General features: G+C 49.0%; 1 protein-coding gene across 3 annotated transcripts in view; it reads right to left on the bottom strand.

Moving 5' to 3' along the window:
* LOC144763948 (interferon-induced very large GTPase 1-like) overlaps positions 1 to 21,826 on the bottom strand; it is a 317,067-nt gene extending 295,241 nt beyond the window's left edge. For all 3 annotated transcript variants that reach the window (XM_078649999.1, XM_078650000.1, XM_078649998.1), the window contains exon 1: positions 21,534 to 21,826. The gene's annotated coding sequence lies outside the window, so the exon portion shown is untranslated. The remainder of the gene's footprint in view (positions 1 to 21,533) is intronic.
* Between the last annotated feature and the right edge of the window lie 595 nt (positions 21,827 to 22,421).

The following is a 22,421-nucleotide window of genomic DNA, read 5'->3' on the forward strand; positions in this document are numbered from 1 at the left end:
CGGATAGACAACGCCACCGTGATGTTTTTTCCTGACTACACAGAGCAGGTGCAAAGACAACGTCACTCTTTTCTGATAGTGAAGAGACGATTGCGACAGGCGAACCTCAAATACTCGCTGCTCTTCCCCGCCAAGTTACGAGTGGTGGCACAGAACAAAATGCACTTCTTCACTAGCCCTGAGGAGGTCGAGGCCTGGCTGGATGGAGGAGTGACTGAAGCGCCACGGAGGGCGCAAGGGACCACCACGACTACACGCATATGAGGATCAAGGCGGCGCCATAGGCGCAGAACACCCATGCCCCCCCGCACACAGGAGGTGCCGACTCGTTCTCCACCAGCGGATCTAATCCTACAGGATCAACAGGATGCGCTACGCAGGGTCACGGAGATCAGCAGCTCCCCAACACTGTCTAACGCCCCAAATGCCAGCCCGACCACATTTCCAAGCGATGATGAGGCGATCTACGGCCTGCCGGATTCCCAACGATCTACGGATCCTCCGGACGTCACGCCACAGACAGTGGACCTTCTCGGCTGAGAGGGCCCAGACGACTCTCTTTCCTTGCGACGTTGGGCTGGCGTAGTGGTGCTGGAGTTGTTCAGGCTTGCCCTGAGGTGAGCGACCTGTAATGCAGAATGCTGCGGAGGTTTCCCTGCCTGGGGCCGAGTGATGAAGAGACACAGTGAGTACCGTTTTGATATGCACACATGACTCTATCCTCAACCCTGGTAGGATCATTACCTCAACTGGGTCTGCATGCCTGCTAGAGACTTCTGCCCTGGCTCCTTTGGTGGCGAGGACTCCTTCCGAGCTCTCCCTCTGTCTTCCGACATTGGATGACCCCTCCCTCATCTCCACGCTTCCAGCATCCCGGGCCGGCGGATTCATGGGCCTGCCTGTCGGTCAAGACCTTTACTTTTTGTCCTGGGAGAGGTGACACTACTCTTGCGGACAACATTGTTCTTCAGACTATTGTTGCAAAAGCCATTAACTACCCCCTGGAACTGTATAGTTTACTATAGCTCATTTGAGTGTTTGGACGGCGACATGTTGTGCAGCCGACCTTTTGGCATTATCTATAATGTTGCCTCTACCTGGCTTTATATGTTCTTTTTTTCCCTTACCCTTAAACGCCTGTGGGGGGCACTGCATATTGTGTTGATGTTTGAAAGCGATCTGGGGCGAGGATGGGACCGGGAAGCCCGCGGGGAACTGCACCCAGAGGGCTGGACGTGGCTGGTGGGCGTGGGATTGACATGAGTGGTGATTATGGCTGAAATTCGATCGGTACCTGGAATGTCAGGGGCATGCACACACCAGCTAGACGGTATCAGATTTACTCCTATCTCAAACGTCATAAGATAAACATAGCGCTACTCCAGGAAACACATTTTAATAAAGCGGAGGTGCGCGCTCTGCACCGCAGGTGGCGCGGACAGCTCTATGCCACGGACTACTCCTCATATGCACGCGGTGCCCTATTGTGGGTCCATCCTGGGACCCCCTGGGTGGCCACAGACACGCATATAGATCCCGAGGGCAGATACGTGGCAGCTCAGGGCAGATTAGATGGACAGCAGGTGGCGCTAGTCTCCCTCTATTCCCCAAACACGGACCAAGGCAGCTTTTTTGCACGCCTCTCCACGACAATGGCAACCTGGCATGTGGCCTCGTGGATACTGGGGGGTGACTATAATTGCGTACTGGACACGACACTTGACCGCTCCTCCCCGACCCTAGTTGGTGCACAGGCGCACGGCGCCTCGAAGGCGCTGCTCGGCTGGGCCGTGCAGTGGGACCTACATGATGCTTGGCGCACTCACAACCCCACGACACAGGTGTACTCTTATTACTCTGGCGCGCACAAACTACATGTACGCCTGGACAGATTCATGGTGTCCACTGACCTCCTCCCACTAATCACTGACACACGGTACATGGGACGCACTCATTCGGGCCACAACCCACACTTTCTGACTATCGCTTGGGAACGCCCGCACCCGCCCATTCCCACCTGGCGACTCCAACCGGCGCTGTTGTTGGATGCAGCTTTCCGCGACTCCCTTCTCACGCAAGCAACCCAATATTCTGAGGAGAATTCTGGTACGGCGTCCTCTCCCCGGGTGGAGTGGGACGCCTTTAAAGTCGTGATTCGCTATCACTGTTTGGGTACGCAGGGACACATGCGGCGACAGCTGGAGGGCGATTTGACGCGTCTGGAGACCGGTCTGCTTGATCAGGAGCAAGACGCAGTCGATGGCACTGCTGACCCGCTGATGGAGGCACGTGCGGAACATACACGCCTCCTGGAGCGGCTACGTACTCTTAACTACGCTGCCCACTCGGCGCGGACACACCACCTGAGTGATCGGCCTGGCAAGTTGTTGACATGGCTGATTTCACAGGAAGACCGAATGACCCCGGTAGCAGTGATACAAGTAGACGGGACAGGCCTGCTGTACTCACAACAGCACATTCACGAAGCATTCACGACCCACTACGACGCCCTATATCGCTCCCGACTCGGCGACCCTCACCCCGACATAACTGGGTATCTTTCCCCCCTCCCAATGCCACAACTGACTACCGCACAGCAAGACGTGCTCGGAGCCTCGCTCACATCTGAAGAGCTCCGTGATGCTATCTTTAACTTATCCAATGGCAAATCCCCTGGCCCGGATGGACTGCCGGCGGAGTTTTATAAGGCTGGCTTGGACATTCTCATCCCGAGACTCCTAAAAGTATACGCTGCAGCCGCAGAAGATTCCTCTCTCCCACCCATGTTGAATGACGCCAACCTGATATCCCTACTCAAACCCGGAAGGGACGGCACACGGATGGGCTCTTATCATCCCCTTGCCCTCCTGAATACGGACTATAAAATATTTGCTTCCACACTAGCCCGGAGACTGGCCCCCCTGGTCCTACTCTTGGTGCACCATGACCAAAATGGCTTCGTTCCAGCACGCCACACCTCTTATAATATCCGCCATTTGCTCAGTGTGCAGGAATACGCCGTTCGACATTGGCCTCAAACAGGGTGTCTAGTGTTAGACCTTGAAAAAGCGTTCGACTCTGTCGAATGGCCGTACTTGGGGGCGGTAATGGAGAAGTACAAACTGGGAGGCGGCTATGAGACCATGGTTGACCTACTCTACCGCAGACCAACTGTCCGGGTCCGCACCGGCAAACTACTTTCTGACACTATCCGAGTGCAAAGAGGTACCAGACAGGGCTGCCCCCTGTCGCCCTTGCTGTTCTCCCTGGCCATGGAACCCCTGGCCATGATCCTCCGGACGGAGGGAAATGAGTGGGGAATCCCACTGGCAGATGGCCTTCATGTGGTCTCGCTGAACGCAGACGACCTGCTCTTATACGTCAGGGACCTGACTAATGTCCCAGAATCTCTAGCCGACATTTTCCGAACTTTCGAAGATATGTCGGGAAAACGGGTCAACTGGTCCAAGTCGGGAGCCTACTCCTTCAGCCCGGATATGCCTGAAAGCGACATCCGCCTAGGTGGGGAAAGGCTGCAATGGTACTCCAATACATTCCGCTATCTAGGAATCCATATCTATCGGAACCCAGCGGATGTTCTGGAGGGAAACTTGATGAGAGCGATTACTTCCATTCGAGCCCAAATCGGCTTTTGGAGGACCCTGCCCCTCAATGTGCCTAGTCGTGTGACACTAGTCAAGATTATAGTCCTACCACGGCTATTGTATTACTTCTCCAATATTTCGACATACGTCCCCAATAAAGTGTTCCGGGACCTTGAGGTCCTCATTCATGGCCTTGTCTGGAACACAGGCATGCCCCGGGTGGCACTGACTAAGCTATACATGACCACTGACTCCGGAGGCCTGGCGGTCCCCAACATGGAGCTGTACTACCTAGCGGCACAGCTACAGTGGGTCTGGGATGGCTCTGTGGTAAAAACCTAGGTGACACTGCCTCGGATACCACTATCTGGACCCAGACGCAGATGTGCGCATTATTCCACCCTCTGGCTTGGCCCGCTTGCCCTTCTCAATTGCACCTAGCGGTGGCACGCAAGTGCTTCCTTCGATGCCTGCGGCTTTCCCAGGCAACGCCGCCCTATGCCCCGATACTCGCTCTACAGGGTGCCCCGGGAGCGGCGGGAGTGTTGACAGAGGCCCAGCTGATCAGCTGGACACGGGCGGGAGTGGAGACGCTGGGCGACCTCTACGCTGACGGCGCGCTGCTTTCTTTCGCGGACCTCCCTGCAAACACGGACCTCCCAGCCGGGCAATTCCTACTACATGCGTCCATACTACACACGCTGACCGCCTCTTGGGGCGATGTGTCGGAGGAGTTGCCGATGCATCAATTTATGCAGTATCTGCATGTCATGGGCAATGGCTCCCATGTAATACACTGGCTAGCGCAGGCCCTGCTGACCCACACGCAGCCTTCCACTTTGCTGCTAAGGGAGAAGTGGGCGGCTGACAGAGGAAGGGGCTAGACTGAAAAGGAGTGGGCGATGATATTGGTGGGGCCAACTAACATCCCGCACACCCCCCGTTTCAAACTCATCCAATTTTACATCCTGCATCGAGCCTATCTCACACCCGACAAAATTAACAGATATTTCTCCACTACAGAAGCGGCCTGCCAACGCTGCTCTTTGGTGGGGGCGGATCTCCTGCATATGCTCTGGCACTGCCCCAGCATTCAAACGTACTGGGACGATGTCACAACATTGCTCACACAATGCACTGACGAACGAGTGCCGCGTACATGGGAAGCCTGTATCCTAGGACTCTACAAACGCACAAAACTGAACAAGGTACCAACACGATTTTGGGATATGGGTCTTATCACAGCCAAACGCTTACTTACCAAGCATTGGAAAGCTAGCAACCCCCGCACATCAGATACTGGCACACGTCCTTCATCAACTGGGCACGGGCGGAGAGTGCGGTGCTCCTCCGGGAGGAAACTGTAGGCCTCCGGAAGTTCCCCATTGCACAGCTCTGGGATGATCTCCTTAAATCCTTTCAACAAGCCTGCCAGGCGCAAGAGATAGCTTAAGGTGCACTGACCCACTGCTACCGTGCTGACGAGAGACATTGAGAAAAAACCACAACACCCACCTCCCCCCCCCCCCCTCTGGCCGGCGACGCACTCATGCCGACGCTAGGGGTCCTGTCTTTCACCCGCTTTGCATGCGCTTGAGCCGCGCCATACTTACGCCCATATTCTCGCTCCTGATTGCCTATATCACACGGCCCGCCGCTAATGACAGGCGGACTTCTCATCCACACCCTGCAACGCCCCCTACACACTGAGTCCTGCCTATACCCCCTTTGACACATGACCATTGTCCTGGCTGCGCACTGGACACATAATTTGGGGGCCCCTATTTGGACTTCCCACATGCCCGCGGGAGTGGCCCCGCTGCGTCCCGCCCCGAGACCACTGACCTCCTTGCTGAGACTGCAGAGACCCCCCACCCCATACCACGCTGACAGGCGTTAACGCTCTCGTACTTCCCACCCTTTATTGTTTCATTACTGTATTGGTTCATGTCTCAGTTCAATCACCGGTCACGTTCCCCGAACGGGCCTTTTATTGCTGTAGACAAAGACATACTACATGCCGTAACGATACCATGGGATGTCACGTGCCTACTGCCACAATGCACGCCTGATACGATAACATGTTACAACTTCCTACACATTTGAACTCAAGCCACGGCTGGGGCAAGTGCCCCCTCCGACACCAGAAGGCCGAACCTGAGCGCTGCCCCTTATCTCTGGCGTACACACTCACGTGCTTGCCACTGGGGGGCTCCACATACATTAAGCCGTCTGACGTCACGGTCTTGGCCGCAACAGTCATAACCTGCCGCAACCACCTACACGAACCTGCTCCCCTGCATTAGTGAGCTATACCATTATACACCTGTTCACGTCATAGCGGCATCTCCAACACAGGATGTTCACTCCTACTGTTACCTGTCCACACAATACCCACCTGCCACAACTGTTAACTGATGCTCATTGTGGATATAGATTGTCGCTCATTTGATGCAGATGCCGGAGACACATTGATGTACCTACACTAACGTGTAAAGTAAAAGAAAAATCTACTGACCTACTTGTCTACTGTGCTAAGTATTGCAATATGTCTACGTGCTCTATCCCTACTACACCGCCGGACCCCAGGGTTGTCGGCTAAATGGCTGTGTCATCTCGCTCATAGTTTCTTTGATCACCAACTTACGCTGCCGGCCCCTGTGGGTTGTAGGCTATGTGCTGTGTATAAACAAAACAAATTGTCTTGAGCAATAAAGGTCTTTAAATAAAAAAATACAAAAATAAATAAAAAATTAGCACAGAGGAGGATTTGCAAATCCTCCTGAGCGCGACCTTCATTCTGATTGGCTAGCAAACACTGCTTTGCTACATTGAAGTGAGAGCAGGTTTACATTGAAGCAAGAGCCGGAAACCTGCTCTCACTTCAACGAAGCAAAACAGAATTGCTTTTGGCCAAGGGGAGCTGCATGTTAGCAGTACCCTTTGCCCCAAATCAATGCCTGCTCCCGCAGGAGGCAGGGAGCTGGCTGGGACTGTGGGGGCATTGGGGCTCCCCCCATGGTCCCCAACTTGAGGGCCGGCCCTGGGGGATGGGGTCTCCAGGGCCAGACATGGCCCAGGAGGGGAGCCACTCTGTCCCCCTCCCATTTAATTTATTTTTGATTAAAAAAATAAATAAAACAGAAGGCTGGCCCCAGGGGATGGGGTACCCAGGGCTATAAGTGGCCTTAGGAGGGGAGTAACGGGGCCACACCCTCCCAAACAAATTCCAGGCTGGGCATGCCCTGGGAGATGGGGTTCTGGGCTCAAAAGTGGCCCAGGGGAGGGGGGCCACGTGGCCGCACTACTGGCAAAATTGAAAAAACCGAGGCCAGGCCCCAAGGGATGGGGTTCCCGGGGCCAATAGTGGCCAAGGGAAGAGGGCCCATGCGGCCCACTTCCCATTTTTTTTTTTTAACTAAAACATTGCTCAGGCCCTAGGGGATGGGGTCCCCAGGGCCCAAACAATGTTAAGAGAAGGGAGGGCACACATCCCCCCTTCTAACAAAATAAAAAGAAAACAGAAGCTGGCATCTTGCCGGAGGCCCCGCCCCCTCCCTTCACAACTCTCAAAGATGCCTCCTGGTGCGTTTTGGGTTGGGGGATGAAGTCCCCCAGCAGCTTATGGGTCCTTAGGGGTCATCTAGCCCACCAGCTCCCTCAAGAAAGCCCCACACAGTGGGATTGCTGAGAGGTGGTCAGAGGCCACGCCCCTTTTTACACCACTCTGCAAACGCACCTCATGGCACATTGCTGGTGGGGCGATGAGGTCCTCTTATGTCCTTAGGACCTCATGACTAAAGTGGAATTGATCCCCAGAGGAGCAGTGCACTTGGAGTCGTGTTTGCAGAGTAGTATAAAAAGGGGAAGTGGCCTTTGAGTATTCTCAGCAATTCAGCTGTAAGGGGCTTACTGGAGGTAACAGGAGGGCTACTTGGCCCCCAGGGACCCTCAAGAGGCAAGGGGACTTCACCCCCCAACCAAGAGAATGCAAGGAGCTGTGTTTGCAGAGTGGTGGACAAAGGGGGCGTGGCCTGTGTCCACTCAGCAATCCCACTGTGTGGGGCTTACTGGATGTAACAGGTAGGCTAGTGGCCCATAAGGACCCCAGCAGCAATGTGGACTTTAATCCTCATGCAAGAGCATGCCAGGGAGCTTAGCAATACTGCTGTGTGGGCCTTACTGGAGGTAACAGGAGGGGTAGTTGGCCCCCAAGGGTGTCATTGGGGGCCAACTACCTCTCTTGTTACTTTCACTAAGTCCCACACAGTGGGATTGCTAACAGGTCTTCGGAGGCCACGCCCCCCTTTCTCCACCACTCTGCAAACAAACCCCCTGGCACAGTACTGGTTGGGGGATGAAGTCCACTTTACTCCTGAAGGACTTTGGGGCCCAAGAAGCCCTTCTGGTACCTCCAGTAAGTCCTACATAGCGGAATTCCTGAGTGCTCGTAGTGGCCCAGCCCCTTTCTGAACCACTCTGCAAACGCGACTACCAGTTACAGAAGCATTTGAAATGTAAAGGATCTTGTATTTGCAAGAGTTAGAGCTATTGGCGTTGTAAATATAAAATATTTTTACTAATATTTTTTGGAGTGAAGTGGAATTATGTGGTAGAAAATATATGGTATTTAGTGTATAGGAATTATATGATATTTAGTGTATAGGAATTAAGTTGTAGGGATTATGTGTTATGGAGAGTAATTATGTGGTATAGTAGTCTGTGTGGTGGAGTGGTAACCTCATGTTTAGTCTTCCTCGTTCTAAATTATGAACTCTAAAAAAAGAGGGAATCACCGAGGAGCACTTCTGGACCTAGTCAGAGGTATGAGCAGGGCCACTGGAATTATGCGACTGTTTGGCTGCACTGACTTTTGCACAATTATACATTTTCTGCATTAGCCACACAATCCATCATCTGCTGCTTAATCTGCAGATTTGAACAAAAAAAGCCTAGTTTCTAGCTGAAACGTTACCAAAAATGCAGTGACAAGTGTTACAACATGGTGGAAGGCCCTTTGCAAATCTAGAATGGTCACCTGTTACTTATTGCTAAATGTGGGTGTTAAATTGGTACTAATGGTGTGCAAACCCTCTTGCTTCTTTCTGCGCCTCTCTTGCCACTTTCTGCATTTCTGTTGCTTCTTTCTGCAACTTTCTTTTTTTTCTGCATTTCTTTTGCCTCTTCTCATTTCTTCCACTTTCTGCACCTCTCTTGCCACTTTCTACACCTCTCTTGCCTCTTTCTGCACCTGTTGCCTCTTTCTCCACCTCCCTTACTTCTTCCTGTACCCCGCTTGCCTCTTTCTGCAACCCTGTTCCCTTTTTCTGTACTTCTCCTGCCAGTTTTTGCACCTCTTGTGCCTCTTTCTACACTCGTCTTGGCTCTTTCTGCACCTTTGTCGTTTCTTTCTGCACTTTTCTTACCTCTTTCTGCACCTGTGTTACCTCTTTCTGTACCCCTCTTGCCTCTTTGTGCACCTCTCTAAACTCTTTCTGCAACCCTCGTGACTCTTTTTGCAGCTCTGTTGGCTCTTTCTGCACCTCTTTTGCATTGTTCTGCACTTCACTTGCCTCTTTCTGTACTCCTCGTGACTCTTTTTGAACCTCTGTTGGGTCTTTTGCATTGCTCTTGCTTCTTTCTGCACCTCTCTTGCTTCTTTCTGCACCCCTCTTGCCTCTTTATGCACCCCTTTTATCTGTTTATGCACCTCTCTTGTTTCTGTCTGCACCCCTGTTCCCTCTTTCTGGACCTCTTTTGCCTGTTTCTGCAACTCTCTTGACTCCTTCTGTACCTCTGTTGCTTCTTTCTGCACTTCTCTTGCCTCTTGCTGCACCCCTGTTATGTAAATTGAAATTGTAAATTGATACTTGTATAGCGCACTACTCACCCGCAAGGGTCTCAAGGCGCTTGTACGAATACCGCTGTGGAACCCATCCTGGCTTTCCCTGTGAGGTGTCCACTCCTGGGCACCCACAAGGTGGAGGCCAGGCATCCTTAGCGTTGTGGGGGCCGTTGTGGAGATTAAGAAAGCTATTGCCCAGAGTTGCAGAGTGGGACTCCATGATTGGAATAGGCACTGAGGCGAGAATTATCAGGTCTGTGGAATTTTTTAGCTCAAGACCCGCCGAGGCGGGGAATTGAACCCTGGTCCCGGGCTAGACCTCTGCATCAGGGTCTGCCGCTCTAACCATTGAGCCACACTTCTCCACACTTCATTCCGTACTTCCCATGCTTCTCTCTGCACCTGTCTTGCTTCTTTCTGCACCCGTTGTCTCTTTCTGCACTTGTCTTCCCTCTTTCTGCACCTCTATTGCCCCTTTCTGCATCTCACTTGCCTCTTTTTGCACTACTCTTTCCTCCTGCACCTATTGCTTCTTTTTTACACTTCCCTTCCTCTTTCTGCACCTGTGTAGCTTCCTTTGCTTCTTTCTGCATTTCTCTTGCTTCTTTCGATACTTCTGTTGCTTCTTGTTGCACCCCCCTTGCCTCTTTTTATACCCTTCTTCCGCATTCTATACCTCTCTTCCCTCTTTCTGCTCCTCTCTTTCCTGTTTCTGTAAGTCTCTTGCCTTTTTCTGCACTTCTCTTGCCTCTTTCTTCACCCTCTTGCCTCTTTCTGCACCACTCTTGGTTGTTTGTGTACTGCTCTTGTTTCTTTCTGCACCTGTCCTGCAAATTTCTGCTGCACCCCTCTTGCCTCTTTCTGTACCCATCTTCTCTCTTTATGCATCTCTCTTGCCTCTTCCTGTACCCCTCTTGCATCGTTCTGCACCTCTGTTCCTTCCTTCTGCACTTCTTTTGCCTTTTTCTGCACCTCTCTTGCCTCTTTCTGCACCTCTGTTGCTTCTTTCTACACCTCTCTTGCTTCTTTCTCCACCCCTCATGCCTCTTTCTGCATGCTTCTTCCCTTTTCTTGCACGTCTCTTGGTTCTTTCTGCATGTCTCTTGCCTCTTTCGGCACCCCTCTTGCCTCTTTCTGTACCTCTTTTGCTTCTTTCTGCACTTCTCTTACGTCTTTATGCACCTCTCGCCTCTTTCTGCACCTCGGTTGGTTCTTTATGCACTGTTCCTGCTTCTTTCTGCACTGTTCCTGCTTCTTTCTGCACCTCTGTTTTCTTTCTGCACTTCTCTTGCTTTTTTTCTACACCTCTCTTGCTTCTTTCTGCACCCAACTTGCCTCTTTCTGTAACCTTCTTTCTTCTTTGTGCACCTCTCTTCCCTCTTTGTGCACCGCTATTCCCTCTTTCTGGACCCCTCCAGCCTCTTTCCACATCTCTTTTGCTTATTTCTGCTCTTCTTTTGCCTCTTTCTGTACCCCTCTTGCCTCCTTCTGTACCGGTTGTTTCTTACTGCACTGCTCTTGCTTCTTTCTGCACCTATCTTGCAAATTTCTGCACCCCTCTTGCAGTACCACTCTTCTCTCTTTCTGCACCTCTTCTGCCTCTTTCTGCACCTCTTCTGTCTCTTTCTGCACCCCTGCTGCCTCTTTCTGGCCCTATACATGTACTAGGGCCTTACAGGGGAGGTCATGCTAATCACTGGGGTACCCCAACCCATAGAGTACCCTAGTGTATGTTGGTGTTTTCACTGTATTCTAAGTGTCTTTCAGCAAAGCAGTAGCTCCGGGCCTGCTTAAGCACAGCCCAGGGTCAGTCAGAGTCAGTTAACACCAGTACCAGTCGGCAGAAGGTTGGGGGTTGCCCAGGGCACAGGATGACTTTGCAACAAGGCCTCTTTCTGCACCTCTGTTGGTTATTTCTGCATATCTCTTGCTTCTTTCTGCACCTTTCTTCCTCTTTCTGGACTTCTGTTGCCTCTTTCTGTATTTGTCTTGTTTCTTTCTGTGCCTTTCTTCCTCTTTCTGCACATGTTCTACCTCTGTAGGCATAGTTAGAAATTAGCATTTAAAAAACCTTAGAAATTCACAGAAAAAAACACAGGTTTCAGGGACGTTATAGTTAGAAATTGTCATTTAAAAAACCTTAGAAATTCAGTGAGAATTCCACAGATTTCAGGGATGTTATAGTTAGAAATTAGCATTTACAAAAACCTTTGAAATTCACTGAAAAACCACAGGTTTCAGTGACGTTATAGTTAGAAATTAGCATTTGAAAAACCTTAGAAATTCACTGAAAAAAACACAGGTTTCAGGGACGTTATTGTTTGTTGGAAATTTTACTCGTACAGAACCAGAGAAATTCAGCCGTTATAGTTAGCTGACCTAACTATAACTTGCGCCCACGCAATGCACTGTTGATGACATCACATATTACATCATTCATGACTAGGTCAGTGACATCACTGATGACATCTTAAATGACATCACTGATGACATCATCAATGTGATAATCTGATGCACCTCCTCACACCCGAATATAACCTTTGCTACACCCACTCTAAAATACAGACTACCATTTTCGAAGCCATAGACACACCAATACCAGTTACTACATACCTGCTCTGATACACCTATACAGACACTCGCACATCACCACTTATCCATAGAGTTACTCACACACCAAGTCAGTCATGCAAAGAATCAATCACACTCCCATTTCCTCACCTATTCAGTTATACACACACACCACCTCACTTATTCACATAGATACTAACACATACTTACTCTCTTATACAATCACTGATACAAGCACACACTCATCCATGACTGACTAGGTGTGTGAGTAACTATGTGGATGAGTGGCAATGCGTGAGTGTCCGTATAGGTATATGAGTGCATATGATAGTGCTGTATTGATGAGTGACTGCATTTATCAGTGACTGTGTGGGTGAATGAGTGGATGTGCTGTAGACCTAGGAATCAGTGAACAGGTATGTAGTAACTGGTGTAGGTGTGTCTATGGTTTTGAAAATGGTGGTCTGTATTTTAGAGTGGGTGTATCAAAGGTTATATTAGGGTGGGAGGAGGTGCATCAGATTATCACATGGCTGTCATCAGTGATGTCACTGACCATGTCATGAATGATGTAATATGTGATGTCATCAGCAGTGCATTGCATGGGCGCGAGGATTTTTTTGTACTTGAAATAATAATTTTTTCTGTACGCTAAGTCAACTGTGTAATCAGCCAGCCACCTGCTGGGGGAGGGTGTTGCGCATTCTCCCTCCCCAAGTCACTATTTGCATCGGGGCCTTTGTTTTTAAAAAGGGGATAATTCCTCCTTCCTAAGCCATTATTGGGCCCAAAAAATACAAGATATGGGGGGGGGGGGTAGCCTCCTTCCCTGAGCCTTAAGAGGCCCTATGGACCCCATCCCTTAGGGTCAAATACCTTAACATTTTTAACATTTGGGAAGGGGGCACGTGGACCCTCCTCTTCCAGCCCAAATGGGCCCCAGGAGCCACATACAAAGGCCATACTTTAATTATAGATGAGGGGAGCTCGTAGGACCCGCCTCGAGTCCTAAGAGGCCCCAGGTACACCATCCCCAGGGCCAAATACCTTTACATTAGGGTAAGGGGGCAGATGGCCCTGGAGCCTTGCAAGGCTCAAGCAGGGGGTCCTTGCACCCCTTCCTCTCTATTTATTGGTTGGTCCCCCAGGGCCCATTTGGGTTTGGGGAGGGGGTCTTGGACCCCCGCCCCTAAAATAAAGCTTTTTGACCCAGGGAATGTTGTCCCTAAGGCCCATTTGGTCTCAAGAGGGAGGCCATAAGCCCCCATACAAACAAAAAGTTTGTCCCCAGAGAGTGGGGTCCCCTGGGCCACTAAAAGCTATCAGCCTTATTCATCAACGGGCCGTTTTGCGAGCCCCTAATAGCGAATCATAGCGAATCGCTATTAAGGACTCGCAAAACGGTATTCATGTAGGAATTGCTAAATAAATAGCGATTCCTACACATTCCTTATTTGCGAGTAGCAAATTGCTAATCGCAAATAAGGAATAACTCCCCATTCATTCCTATGGGCCAAAAGGCCCATAGGAATGAATGGGGAGTATTCCTTATTTGCGATTAGCAATTTGCTACTCGCAAATAAGATAGCGATTTAAAGGGTGCCAGGGGTGTCCAAAGGACACCCTGTAGCACCCCTTAAATGCAAATTGAAACTGGTGTTGCGCACACACAATGCATTTTTCTAAGTTTTTCTAAGTTTTTGCTATTTACCGAGAGGTCTGACTTCTCGGTAAATAGCGGCCCGAAATTGCGAATTAGCAATTTAAAAATGGTTGATGAATTGCATTTAAGGAATCTCAAATAGAGATTCCTTAAATGTAATTCCTCGCAATTTAGCGAATTAGCAATTACCGATTTTTGCATTTGGGATGATGAATCCCAAATGCAAAAATTGCGCTCGCAATGGGCCAGATTCTCAGAATTTGATGCGAGCGCAATTCGGCTTGATGAATCAGGCTGTTTGGGAGTGGGACTGTGCAAACCCTCCCCTTTTTCTTAAAAGATGGGCCTTGGCAATGGGGTCAAAATGGGTCAGGGAGGTGTGCCCCATTCAGGTCCCCTCCAAAAAGTTTGGTTTAAAAAACCTATGGGTACATCTGGGATCCCCCACAAGGACAATGGGGGCAGAACCCAACTGCCTGAAATACCTGGGGGTGTATATATACCACGCGGCAACAGATATACTGGAAGGAAATATAGGTCGGGCTATAGGAGCCCTAAAGAGTAGCATGACCTTTTGGGCCACTCTTCCTCTGTCAATGACGGGCCGAACAGCACTGTTAAAAATGATAGCACTTCCCAGGTTCCTCTACTACTTCATAACATTGCCGATATCGATACCTAACTCGATCTTTCGGCTGCTGAAGTCATTAATGATATCTTTCCTCTAGGGCACGGGACGAAGCAGAGTAGCGCAATCAACACTCATGAGGCCTAAAGTCGAGGGGGGGTTAGCGATGCCGGATTTCGAATTATATTACTTGGCAGCCCAACTACAAACACTAACACAAGAAGTAGCGAGAGTGTTTAGAGGCCCGGAACACAAGCAAAATGAGGGAATCCCCCGCCATGTCCTCTCTTTTATAGCCCTTCAACAGAAACTTTACCTTAAGGATCTGATGTTAGAAGAAAATACGCTGCAACTGTGCTGGAACCGCTCCCAACGTAAGGCAGGGGTGTTGCACCCATATGCACCAGAAATTCCCCTTGGAATGGTGACAGCGCTACCACACGGGGGTGACTGGTCGCACTTACAAATCTGGGAGGAAGTGGGAATCCAAGTGTTGGGGGATCTGTTTGAAGATGAAGCAATAATACCTTATCAAGTACTACAGGAACGGTTTGAGCTGCCGAGAGGTGACTTCCTACTACATGCAGCAGTGATAAGAGCGATGCAGGCATACTGGCAAGAAGGGCTGATGGAGCCTAAGACGACGAGAGCCTGTCAGTATGTTATGCTAGCGGCAGGCACTTATAAAGCGGTTACATGTCTATACTCCAGAATGCTTAACGAATCACTACTACCTTTAGACACTTTGAAAGGGAAATGGGAGATGGATGTGGGGAAAGATATACCTGAAGCGGCGTGGGCGCAGATAGTGCGGAGGGCCTGGAAGAGCACAAGAAACGTCAGGTTTCAACTGGTACACTTCTATATTCTCCATCGGGCATATTTAACGCCAGGAAAAGTGAAGAAGTTTTTTAAGGTAGCAGATGCAGCGTGCCCTAGATGCAAGAGAGCAGGGGTGGAATTAGCGCATATGTTCTGGTCCTGTCCAGAGGTAATTCAATACTGGAGGGAGGTAGGGGGCATTTTGAATACGATAACGAACAGGCGGCTTGACTTTGACATGGCTGTCAGCATATTGCACTGGTTCCCGCATACATCCAAGAATAAGATCACTAGTAAATTTGTGGACATGGGACTAGTACTAGCGAAGCGCGAAATCACTAAGCACTGGAAAGCGACAGTGGGACCCAGCAGGCATAGATGGAAGAATGAATTTCTTAAATGGGCTAGCAGTGAAAGCACATTACGATATCAGCAGGCGCGCAGACTAAACAATGATAAACTTATAGAATCTGCGACTGCATGGGAAACACTAGGACAGGCTTTGAGGGATCATGAGATAGAGGGCAATAGCGTTGAATAGATGGCTAATAGAAATTGGATTACAAACCATGACAGGGCATCAAGTTAGAAGACACATGATCTCTCCTGTGCGACTCTACACAGATGGTTGAAAATATGTATAGACGTCAGTGACGGGTTTGGGGAGGGGGGAGGAGGGATTGGGACATAGATAAGAGTAGGTTGAGGAATGTATAAATGTAGACATTGTTTGTACAATCTGTTATATTTCGTTCCAAGTCACATTGGGATAAGATAATCTATGTTTTGTAATAGTCAAAGTATGTTATATATGGAAAACTAATAAAATACGTTTATAAAAATATATGTATTAAAAAAAAAAAGGACAATGGGGGCAGGGCATCCCTACCCTACCACTTTGTACGTTTTAAAAAAAATTACATTGCACAACAGGGGACTAAGTCCCCGAGTCCGGTAGTGGCTGCCAACAACATTTTTATTTATGTTGCAGTCAGCCAAAAAGAGACTTGCTCCCGTGGGAGCAAGTTGGCCCACGGGTGAGAAAAGCTCCTGGGCAAATCTGGGCAGAAGTAGGATTGCAGATGTTCTCCATCGGTCAACACACTTTCTTGACAGGTCCAAATTAAAATGTATATTCTGGAATTGCTCCAGCTTTTGGCACCATGTACTTGGAGGACCAAGAGGTAGCATTATAAGAACTGCTGAGCAGGTGATTCTTCCCTGAACAACCCAGTACACACATCTTGAAAAGGTAAGGGACCTTATTGAAAATGCATGGCTGGTCATTTCTGGAGGGACTTAGCTGTGTCTGTAGGCCGGACCACTGCGCCCAAGCCCTAAGACTACAGGCGACTCAGGTTGCTAAAATACACCTGTGAAAAAGGGTAAGATGTTTTGTAATTGCAAAGATGGTTCTAGATTCTAAGTGCTACATTTAAAGTGCTAGCCTTAGAGGACTAGATTCACAGTGCTAAGTTCAACACAACAGCTCTTCAAAGAGTTGTACTACAGTTAACGGACCATCCAGCATAATATTTCCGCTTCCCATGTCTCATGTTACTTCAATCTCTGTCTAAGGTTCCAAAGTGAACAAGCAAAAACGTATGTCTGTCTTTAAAGACACGGTTTTTGTATCTTGATTACCAGACAGCATGACTAGTCTGGTTGCGGAAGACCTGTTAGAGCCCCCCCCCGCTTTGCTTACCATTATTTGGTTTTATTGTCACTCTCACTAATTGTTTCTTATTTCATGCCTTGCTGTTCTTGTGTTTGATCCTCCCCTGTGACATACCGTCTTTACTGTTCTTTTGATTGGTTGACTTGATGTATCCACTCTCTTTTAGGGAGCTACTTTATTTTGGTTAGGCAGTCCATGAGAGTGCATGTGTCTTCCAGCTTTCTCCAGCGAAGCACACCACTAAATACTTGCCCTCGCCACAATCTGTCTTGCTGTCTCTCTCATGTATTGAAAGCAGTGCTTAAGACTGTAGAGTCTTGATTACACCTCATGACACCTCGTGCCTTTTTCATCTACTGCCTTGCTTGCCCTTCAAGCTCAGTCTAGCAGGTTCTTTGCTTTGATGCTTTATCCCTTTGTCACTTTTTTCCATCTTTTACTGACTCATCCTTTCCTCTATTTCTGCATTCTCTCTATAGTTCTGGGATGAAGTCTGATGAGGAAAAATACGACCCAGTCCCCAAAAGAGAGTGCAGGTGAGCCCCATCTGCAACAACCAGTTCGAATTAAGCACTTCCTGAGAGGTCTTTCTATCTCTCTCTTTCAAATGTTTCTCCTCAACACACATTCCTGCACTCCATGTTGGTTTCTCCCTGTGTGCTTCTCCCCCTCCCTTGCATTACTCTCTCCCACGTGTGCTGCTTTCCCGCTTCACCAAGCACTCTCACAATCGTGTTAAAATACATTATAGGAGGGCAGAGTGCATGAGAGGGGCTTAAGAGGCAGTGTAAAGGGAGAGCAATGCTGTTTGGCAGGGGCACTAAGTGAGAGTAAACAATATTTTGTAAAATAAACATTTTTGAAGACTATCAAAACAGAGAGAGGGAGAGAGTGTGTGAGTGTGCATTTTTTTCTGTCTGTATGTACAAATCAGAAAGACACCTCACCACATCCGACTAAAATCACCTGTACCCAACTATTTACCAGAACATACGTTTTATGGGGGGCATGAAACACCCCAAACATCACTCCCTGAAGCTACACTTTAGCATTTGTTGGGACAATATTAATAAATATAAGGCACTTAATAATGAGCACCAGATAAGAACACATTTTTAGGCAGAGGGAGATGAAGTGCTTTGCCCAGAATCACAGGATGTTGAGCAGACGCAGAGACTTGTACCTGGTTCCCCAGCACCGAAGCCGTCTGCTCTGGTCATTGCACCACATCATCTCTTCACTTTCATGGCTAGTAGTTGGTTCTGTTTTAGGCAGCGCTAACAGGAGAAATGGGCTGGTGCAAGCTGCCTCCTGACAAGAGCTTCAGCACTTTTTTTTTTACAAATTAACCACTAGTACCAACATGCCTGGACAGTATGCACCCCCTCCACCTACCTGCTGGACGCCTGGACCAGCCTGATAGCTCTGACATCCAGAATGATTTGCTGCTGCCATTTACTGACAAATGTCTACGTTTTGGTTCAGATAGCGACGCTGCTTGTAAAGGGTACTTGGTCAGGCTTCTTGCAAAACCCCCGTTAAGCCCCCCCACCCCCATCTTCATCCTACTTAGAGCAGGGGCGGCTCTAGGCTCATGGCAGCCCTGGGCAGGGAGCGTAGGGGGCCCCAGAAGAGGGGGGGCTCAATGTGAAAGGCTGAGTGTGGCCTAAAATACGTGCGCCTACTCACAATTATTACTGGTACTGGCAAAGGTTAAAATGGCTAGGTAGGGGCAACATGATTTATACCAAACGCGGGGCGTGCTCGCGTTTCATAAATGCTGGCAATGGTTAAACAGTCAAACATGGTAATTGTATGCAGGGAAGGGGACTCCTGAGTTAGAGAAAGTTCCCCGCCCGGCAAAGGTTTACAAAAATGGGCACATGATGTTGCGGTATAATTTAAAGGCGGGGGGCGAACGCCTCCTGATTAATGAGAGAGGTGGGGGCAGTAGGCCATCTTCTAATCCTCAGACGGGACACGCAGGGTATCGTGCAGCAAAAAGAATCTGTAAAAACCCGGTTCAGCTATGGGTGTGTGCCTTGTCTGGCGCAGCGTAGGACAAATGAAGAAGAGGGGTATCGAGCAGCAAGCTCGCTTACCTAACAATGCCGGCCGTAGCTCAGGATTTAGAAAACGCTGGTGCCGGTTGAGGAGCCGAAATATAATTGGTGTGTGCGCGAGGACGCATGAACGTGCGAAGTCTTAATTTCTCACACTTAGGCAGAGTCAGCACAAGACTAAAGTATTGGCATGGCGGCCCTGTGAAGGTGCACAGCTTGCACATGCCTAAAGCCGGCCCTGCTTAGAGGACTGCTCAAGGCCATAATACAGCTGTTAAAAAGAGAGGTGGGAGAGCCAACACTTTAACAGGGAGAGTCGAGTTAAATCTGGCTCTGATCTCAGAGCAGTGCATGAGCAGAGACTCTACAAAATATGCTCTGCTAAGCAGTGTGGGCTGCTCATACATCTCAAGGCATTCAGCTCTGTCTGTAAAAGGGAAGCGACAGTGTTTAATGTGTGCCGGTGTTTGCAGCTGGCGGGCACCGGTGCTCATTTTGGTGACACGGACTTGCCTTACAGCAAGAGAGAGGCATGAAGGGAAAGATAAGGAGGAAGAGAAAGCTAGAAAAATACAAAAAGAAAGCTAAGAACGCACAGGAGTGAGGACGAGAGACAAAGTGGGTGGTGAGTAGAAGAAGCGTGAGGGAGAGTCAGTACCTATTGCAGAGCGCGGTTTCCGTTAAGCGGGGGCCGCACTCATTATTAAAGTTAAAAACCAAAACATTTTTACAGAGCGCGGCGCCTGAGGCAGGCGCCGTGCTCAGTATTCAAGTTTAAAAAAATAAAAAAATAAACAGATTGCGGTGTCCCTGAAGCGGGCGCCACACTCAACAGCAAAGTTTTTTAAAACAATGTGAACTGAGCGCGAGGTCCCTAAAGCGGAAGCTGCGCTGAGAATGCACATTAGAGTGGCAAAGCGCTCTATAAGAAAAGCGGCTGCCATTGTCCCCACCAGTGTCATTAAACAAAATAGTGCTCGCCCACTTATAATGCAGACAGTATAACAAGGCATGTAAAAGGTCCAGGCCTAGATGTATCAAGCCTTTTGCGACTCGCAAAGGCCGAAATTTGCAGAATTTCGGCCTTTGCGAGTCGCAAAAGGCTTTTTTGCATATTTTGAAATGTATGAAAAAATCGCAAAATAAGGAAGCGCAAAAATTTGCGATTCCTTATTTTGCCATAGCATTTAAGGAATTGCAATTTTGCGATTCCTTAAATGCTATGTATGTAGCATTTTTAAATTGCGAATTTTGTTTAAGAAATCGCAAATTAACACCAACTTGTTTGATGTTAATTTGCGAATTCTTTTAAAAATGCACAATTTGGCATTTTTTAAGGTGGCATGTGACGCACCCACATGCCCATAGGGCATGTATGTGCGCCATATGCACACACATGTACATTTCATGGGTGCAGTAGGGTGTCTTTGAGACACCCCTGCACCCGTGAAATAATTCTCAAATTGCGATTAGCAAATTGCGAATCCGCAATTTGAGAATTATTTCACAATCATTCCTATGGGCTTTCTGGCCCATAGGAATGCATGGGAAATTATTCCTTATTTGTGAATTCGCAAAATGCGAATTCGCAAATAAAGACTAAGGAATCGCAAAAAATTAGCTATTTTTTTACATACATTCCATTTTGCGAATTCTAAATAGCGATTCGCTAAAAATCGCTATTTAGGAATCGCAAAATGGAATCTTGATACATCTGCCCCCCAGTCGGGTTATGGGTGGTAACAAATGCAGACAAGGCAGTAACAAGGAGGGAATTACAAGCCTATTTACGAATCATAAGCCAGCATTTGCGAAGGACAATGACACAGGCTAATGACAAATGTGGGCGGAGCTTCCAGCACATACTCAAATGCAGCATGCCTCGCAGCGCATGCCCTGCCACTAGGCTCGACGTAAAAAATCAGCGCCTCAGGCTGAGCCAGCGCAGACAGTCAGAGAGGACCTCTCTTGTCCTAAGACGCGACAATGAGGAGAAATAGAAGGTATTCATAAATGCAGTGTGCAGTTGGCGGTACCGAGATGTCTGGACAGTACACGCCTGCACCAGCCGGTGGCTCTGATCACCAGAATGATTTGCAGCTGACATTTACTGACACGTTTCTGTTTCGGTTCGTGTAGCGAAAACGCTTGTTAAGGGCACTTAGTCAGGCTTCTTGGAGACACCTCCGTTATGGCCCCCCAGTCATTTTCATCCTACTTAAATTATTGCTCAAGCCCATAATACAAATGTTAAAAATAGTGGTGGGCGTGCCAACACTTTAACAGTATGAGCCGAGTCGAGGGTCTGGCTCGGATCTCAGAGCAGTGCACAAGCCGAGCCCTGAAAATATTTGCTACGTAAAACATACGACAAACATAACGTAAAATATAGGAAAGTCTATTCTAAAATTTAAAAAAGTGGATTCCAGTAAAATATGAAAGCGTGGGGATTAATTGGGCGTATATATTATAGCACTGCACTCAGTGCACTGATAAGTACTAATTAAAAAAGATCATTTTGTACAACGTAAAAACCAAGCCTCCCTTCTCCAACGAAAGAAATCATAAGAAGGGAAAACTAAAGTGCAGACAGACAGTGACGTAGTACAGGAGAGAAGGAGTCTGGCGCCGTGGGTTGTATAAGGAAGAAGGGGTCACCTCGAGTGGAGTCTGACCTCCGGCTCTGGCCCGCTGCTGTGTCCACGTCTGACCACCGTTTCCTGTACCCGCAGCACCCACGGGAGTCTGACCACCGCCTCCGGTATCCGCAGCACCCACGGGAGTCTGACCACCGGCTCCAGTACCCGCTGCACCCACGGGAGTCTGACCTCCGGCTCCGGTACCCGCTGCACCCACGGGAGTCTGACCTCCGGCTCCGGTACCCGCTGCACCCACGGGAGTCTGACCACCGGCTCCGGTACCCGCGGCACCCACGGGAGTCTGACCACCGACAGCTGCAGTTGCTTCTAGGGGGTTTCAGACACAGACCTCTCCCCTTTTATACCCCGCAGATTACACATTTTACTTTCACTTTCGCCCGGTACCTTTAGGTTTCGCTATGACTCGTGTTTTCCTTCGCTCTGTGGAACATTCACATTTCTTAGCATAACCTTCACATGGAAATAACCCGCAGGGTGACCTGGTCCACAGTGCCAGGGGGCGCGCGCCTCCATTTCTTCACTGCTCTGGGGTGAAGGTCTCTCCTTCGTCAATCCCTTTGGAAAGGGAGATGGGAATTGTTTCAAGGACCCTAGAATGAAACGACCACCCTCTCCCAGTTTATATTTTAACATTTATTTTACTGCCTTTGTTTTGTGTATTTCAGTATGGTTTGGGCACGTTAAATCTCCAAAGAAAACAAAGCTCAGCTTCTGGCATTTACCTGTAAAGATTCGTCTTTCTGATCACTGAGCTCCCACTGCAACCTATGACATCCAACTGAGCTCCTGCTGGAACCTATGGCACCCAACTGAGCTCCCACTGCAACCTATGACACCCAACTGAGCTCCTGCTGGAACCTATGACACCCAACTGAGCTCCCACTGC

The sequence above is a fragment of the Lissotriton helveticus genome, chromosome 6, assembly GCF_964261635.1.
Source record: "Lissotriton helveticus chromosome 6, aLisHel1.1, whole genome shotgun sequence".
NCBI lineage: Eukaryota > Metazoa > Chordata > Amphibia > Caudata > Salamandridae > Lissotriton > Lissotriton helveticus.